This window comes from Lactuca sativa, chromosome 4, assembly GCF_002870075.4.
Source record: "Lactuca sativa cultivar Salinas chromosome 4, Lsat_Salinas_v11, whole genome shotgun sequence".
NCBI classification, from domain to species: domain Eukaryota; kingdom Viridiplantae; phylum Streptophyta; class Magnoliopsida; order Asterales; family Asteraceae; genus Lactuca; species Lactuca sativa.
Genome location: NC_056626.2, coordinates 230,658,490 through 230,664,472, shown reverse-complemented (window position 1 = coordinate 230,664,472; position 5,983 = coordinate 230,658,490). Strand labels below are relative to the sequence as shown.

The following is a 5,983-nucleotide window of genomic DNA, read 5'->3' as shown; positions in this document are numbered from 1 at the left end:
GACCTCAGATCGATCTTGGAAAACCAAGATGCTCCCTGCAACTGATCGAATAAATCATCGATCCTCGGCAACGGGTAACGGTTCTTGACCGTTAACTTGTTCAACTCCCGGTAATCAATGCACATCCGGTGTGAACCATCCTTCTTCTTGACGAACAGAATAGGTGCTCCCCATGGCGAGCTGCTCGGCCGAATGAATCCCTTCCCCAGCAACTCCTGGAGCTGTGAGGACAACTCTTGCATCTCTGGAGGTGCAAGACGATAAGGCACTTTAGCACTAGGCACGGCCCCCGGAACTAGATCGATACCAAACTCTACTTGCCTCACAGGAGGTACTCCCGGCAGCTCCTCGGGGAAAACATCTGGAAACTCGCGCGCCACAGGGACCTCCTCAACTGATTTCGGTCTCTCGGAAACCTCCCGCGTATCCATCACATACGCCACAAAACACTTACAGCCCTGCTGTAGACACTGCCTCGCCCTAGCGGCCGAACAAAAAGCTGATCCTGAACGGGTACCCTCGCCGTACACCGAAAGAACTCCCCCACTATGGTCTCGTATAGTCACCAACTGATGCTCACAGTCGATGACAGCGCCGAATCGGCTCAACCAGTCCATGCCCACGATGACACAGACATCACCCATCGCAATAGGAATCAGGTCAATCGGGAATTCAACCCCGAAAATCTCTAGCACACATCCTCGAAGAACCTCCGTGGCACAAATCACTTTCTCGTCAGCTATAGAAACTCTCAAAGGTCGACTCAACGACTCACGACTAACGCTGATATGCAGACTAAAGGCTAAGGACACAAAGGACCTACTCGCACCCGAGTCAAATAACACTAAGGCAGGCACAGAGTTCACAAGGAAAGTACCTACGCATATAATAACATAAGCATAGCATCTCGACATTAAAATAAATACATGAATTACAACATACCTGCCACGACATCGGGCGCAGTGCGGACCTCCTCCGCAGTCAGCTGAAAGGCTCTTCCCCGAGCCCTCGGGGCCTCGACCTTCACCGGTCGAGTCGCAGTAGCTCCGGCAGCAGGTGCAGATCCCTGAAGAAGCTGAGGGCACTCGGCCTTCCTATGGCCTATCTGGTTGCAATGAAAGCAAACCGTAAATCGCTTGGGACACTCCCTAGCAATGTGCCCCTCCTTGCCACACTTGTAGCAAGCACCAGATCGACACGCCCCCTCATGACCCTTGCCGCACTTTCCGCAAGTGCGGCCCTTCGAACCTCCTTTGCTCGCATCGGCGGACTTTATCCGCTTGGCTGCCGGCTGGAACTGAGCCGGTCGCCGGTTCACCCGCTGAGACTCGGCCTCCTCCCTGGCCTGGGTCTCCAACTCGATCTCGCGCTTCCTGGCATTCGCCTGAAGCTCAGCAAAAGTATGGTAAGTGGAGTTTGACACAAACTCCTGGATATCCCTCCTCAACACTCCCAAGTACCGGCTCATCCGAGCCTGATCAGTGGACACCAGCTCGGGGCAAAACATCGCCCTCTCATGAAACTTCCGCGTGATCACCGCAACAGAGTCAATACCCTGCTTGAGGGTTAAGAACTCCTGAACCAATCGTTCCCTCTCCACCGGGGGAACGTACTCATCTCTGAACATGGCAGTAAACCCCTCCCATGTTACTGCTGTAGTCTCTGCCAAAGTGAAGTTCGCCGTCACGAACTTCCACCAGTCCTTCGCTCCCAGACGGAGCTGGTTCAATGCGAACCGTACCCTCAGGTGCTCCGGGCATGAACAAGTGTAGAAGCACCGCTCTATATCCGCGATCCACCTCATCGCAGCAATCGGATCCTGCGTCCCATCGAACTCTGGTGGCTTCGTGTTGCTGAACTCTCGGAACAGCAACGAGTCACCCCCCTGTGGCCTAGCAGCGGCCACAGCTGCGGTAGCTGCAGCGGTTGCAGCCTCAGTCAATGCGGCGTACCGCTCATCGAACGTCTCCATCAGGGTGGTCTTAATAGACCCAAACATCTCCGGGATCTCAGCCCAGATCGCCGCCGCTACCTCCTCGTGAATCATCTGACGAATCTCCTTGTCACTCACACCGCTCGAACTCGCTCCGTGGCGCAGTCTAACCATGATGTCTCTGAAATACAACATAAAACTATCAGAGACTCCACCGAGTATAATCGCACTCGATAACGCAACCCTACTCAGTCTCCGATATCCAGGGATTCTTACTTGAGCCTCCCACTGACCCGGTGTCTTTGGTAGTACGGGCCCAATACTACCGACCACACCGCATCAGCATTCATCCCAAGTCTTCCTCCCCAAACCCTGGTTAGTGAGTACTCTATTTCTGATATGCACTATCTATCCGCACACTAGCATGCATCTCATATCGGCAAACTTCCCTAGATTAAGGCATCACAAATCAGGCCACTCTAGTCGTATCATGAATACCTAGTCTTCTAGCATGCATAACGATTTTATATCATTAAACATTGTAACGTATTTTGGGGATCTTTACCGTTCGGGCGCTGACTGATCGTACACACTGCTTCTTTCTTGCTTACCACAAAACCATTTACAAAAGTTTATGCCTTTATTTAAAAAGGTTTCCTCAAATCCTCGGTTTGAGTTCAGTTACCCCCGAAGGTGCACCCGAATCCCTCAAACCAAGGCTCTGATACCAATTGTAACAACGCAAATTTTCAAACAAATTTTTCATTTTAAAAATATAATTATTTCCATTCAAACAAGGCATAAATAGTTTAAGTATTTTGTCAAATACAAATAGTCAAAATCCCAAGATCATAAAAGCATTCTTCAGTGTGTATCGATCACGCCGGCGCCTTCCCACGGTCCTCGCTAGTACCTGAAACACATGCACAACAACTGTAAGCATAAATGCTTAGTGAGTTCCCCAATATACAACTTACGCACATACGCCTTTCTAGGCCTTGACCTTCCGGTCCATGTGTCTCAGGGGACTTCCGTCCCTGCTGGGTAAACCTTCCGGTCCTACCCACACCGACCTTCCGGTCCATCACACAACATATTGCCTTCCGGCCCATAACATATTGCCTTCCGGCCCATAATTTAATCGCCTTCCGGCCCATGACATACATAGCACATATAACAAATAACTTACCACATATAGCATACATATCACATCTCATATCCGACCTTCCGGTCACACAGTCAAACCCTTCCGGGTACAGTATAGTGAGAAGACTCACCTCGTAAATGCTGAAAGTTGGCAAATCCTGCAATCACTCGTGCACAATCCGACGAGCTACAACCTCCCTATATCATCACATATCTCTCATTAACACTTATATCTTCTAAGTGTGACTATCCCTAAGAAGTCAGACTTAGGTCAACTCAGGTCAACGGTCAACGGTCAACTCGACCGGACTCAGCGAGTACCATGGCGACTCGGCGAGTCTAGACGTCCTCCAACTCTCTGGGATTCCATATCTACTCGTCGAGTATCCTCCTTGACCCGACGAGTTACTCCTGGAAGAATCGCGGGGCCACCCCGACTCAACTCGCCGAGTCTGAAGAACAACTCGACGAGTCCCAGTTAATCTTCAAGCTACTCGCCGAGTCTGCTCATCGAACTCGGCGAGTCCATGCCATGCAACCGCTCAAACTGCATCCTAAGGTCAGAACTGCTTCGACCATTCCTAGGTCTGGCCTTCCTAGGATGATTCACCACGTGAAGCCCTCATTTCAGTGCTCATGATACACCATGTGATTCATAATTTACATTTTGACCTAAGGCATAAGGATTCTGTAACATCCCCCTCTGGCACGTATCACAATATTGTCCGCTTTGGGCCACTCGGCATGAGGACTTCCCAGGGGGTCACCCATCCTGGTACTACTCCCGCCCGAGCACGCTTAACTGCGGAGTTCTTATGGGATCTGCTGCCCTCACGGATTTAAAACGCGTTGTGATAGGGAAGGTATCGACACCCCTTATAAGGAATGCTTATAAGGAAGTGGGTTAGATCTGATCCCACATCGGCTGGGAAGGAGAACTAAGCATTCCTTATAAGGGGTGTCGATACCTTCCCTATCACAACGCGTTTTAAATCCGTGAGGGCAGCAGATCCCATAAGAACTCTGCAGTTAAGCGTGCTCGGGCGGGAGTAGTACCAGGATGGGTGACCCCCTGGGAAGTCCTCGTGCCGAGTGGCTCAAAGCGGACAATATTGTGATACGTGCCAGAGGGGGATGTTACAAATGGTATCAGAGCCAGGGCACGGGTCGATGTGTTCGACGGGGACGTTGAACCCTATAATGGGGGGGGGGGGGGTGAAAGTGGGTTAGATCTGATCCCACATCGGCTGGGAAGGAGAACGAAACATTTCCTTATAAAGGGGTGTGGATACCTTCCTTGTCACAACGCGTTTTAAAGCCGTGAGGGCAGCAGATCCCATAAGAACTCTGCAGTTAAGCGTGCTCGGGCGGGAGTAGTACCAGGATGGGTGACCCCCTGGGAAGTCCTCGTGCCGAGTGGCCCAAAGCGGACAATATTGTGATACGTGCCAGAGGGGGATGTTACAGATTCCAATCCAAAACCTTCATCAATTCCCGAAATGCATAGACATGGGACATTCTGGACCTCCAAAGGTCTCAATACAGGGTTACACTCGTTTAGGGGACTAGGGTAACAGTCAATCTTATCATACAAGGGTTCCATAAACCCTAATTCCATAAGTACATCAATATAGCAGAGCATACACGAATTCTTACCTGGATGATGTATTCTCTGTATCCCCAATCCTCAGAATGTGACCCCCTTGCTGCTCCTTTAGCCAATCTCTCCTCTTCCTTGCACAACCACTCTTCTATAATCAACAATGGCCTAAGATCCTTGCTCCAGATGCACCCAATCGATTTAGGGTTCTTCTCAGAAGGCTAAAATGAATAATGACGGCCAATAAGTCTCATTTATACGTCCCAAACCTGAACGGTTAGGGTTTTCGCTAAACAGCGTAGACTCGCCGAGTCCAGTCGCGAACCCGCGACCAAGTCTGCGATCCTACTCGGCGAGTCTAGGCTCCAACTCGCCGAGTCCCCTCTTAAATCACCCCAAAAACATAATTTAACAATACCTGAGATTCCGGGCTGTTACACATACAACTCCTACTGGTGGGCCAGCATTGTAGCCGTAGACCCACCGCTACTGGAAGGTAACTCACCTCGTAGTAGTTACTGATCTGTGCGGGAATCCTCTAACTGCTGCCGCTGCTGCTCCGGAAATCCTCCGACTATAATTCCCACAAAACACTTAGTCATACACTGCTAACTGTTCTTAGGGTAAAATGACCATTTTACCCCTGACCAAATCAAAGTCAAAGTCAACTTCTAGTTGACCTGACTCGCCGAGTTGGCTCGCCAACTAGCCGAGTCCCTATCCTTCCATTTGTCCTTATACTCGTCTCTACTCGTCGAGTTAGGCGATGACTCGACGAGTTTTCCTTCTTAATGAACATCGACTGAATCCTCATCTGACTCGCCGAGTTGTATGAAAAACTCGTCGAGTTCATCTTCAACTGATTCACAGGTCCTGTCCTTGACTCGCCGAGTTGTATGAACATTTCGTCGAGTTCATCTTCATCCTTAAGAAGATTGCCTTGGACTCACCGAGTCTGCTCATGCACTCGCCGAGTCCCATGAACTTCCAGAAAAATGGCTTAGTCCAGAACGTTGGGTCACTCCCCGGGACCCCCCTAAAACCTTTCCACACTCAACTGGGTCCTTATGACCCTCAACTTATATGGGACAGAAGCCTTGGACTCGCCGAGTCCAAGAGTGCACTCGTCGAGTCGGTCACATCCTCTCACTAAATCTTCAATTTCTGATGTACAACCCTTGATCAAAAGATAGATCTATGCTTCTACAATCGATCTAGCACGTAAAGTTACAACCTTTATGTGCTTTCATGTGACGTTGAGCTCAAAAGGTCCTAAAACAACCTCTTACAATGCATGGGGCCTT

General features: G+C 50.0%; 1 pseudogene; it reads left to right on the top strand.

Moving 5' to 3' along the window:
• The first annotated feature begins 4,058 nt into the window (after positions 1-4,058).
• Positions 4,059-4,176, top strand: LOC128134030 (5S ribosomal RNA; annotated as a pseudogene).
• The last annotated feature ends 1,807 nt before the right edge of the window (positions 4,177-5,983 follow it).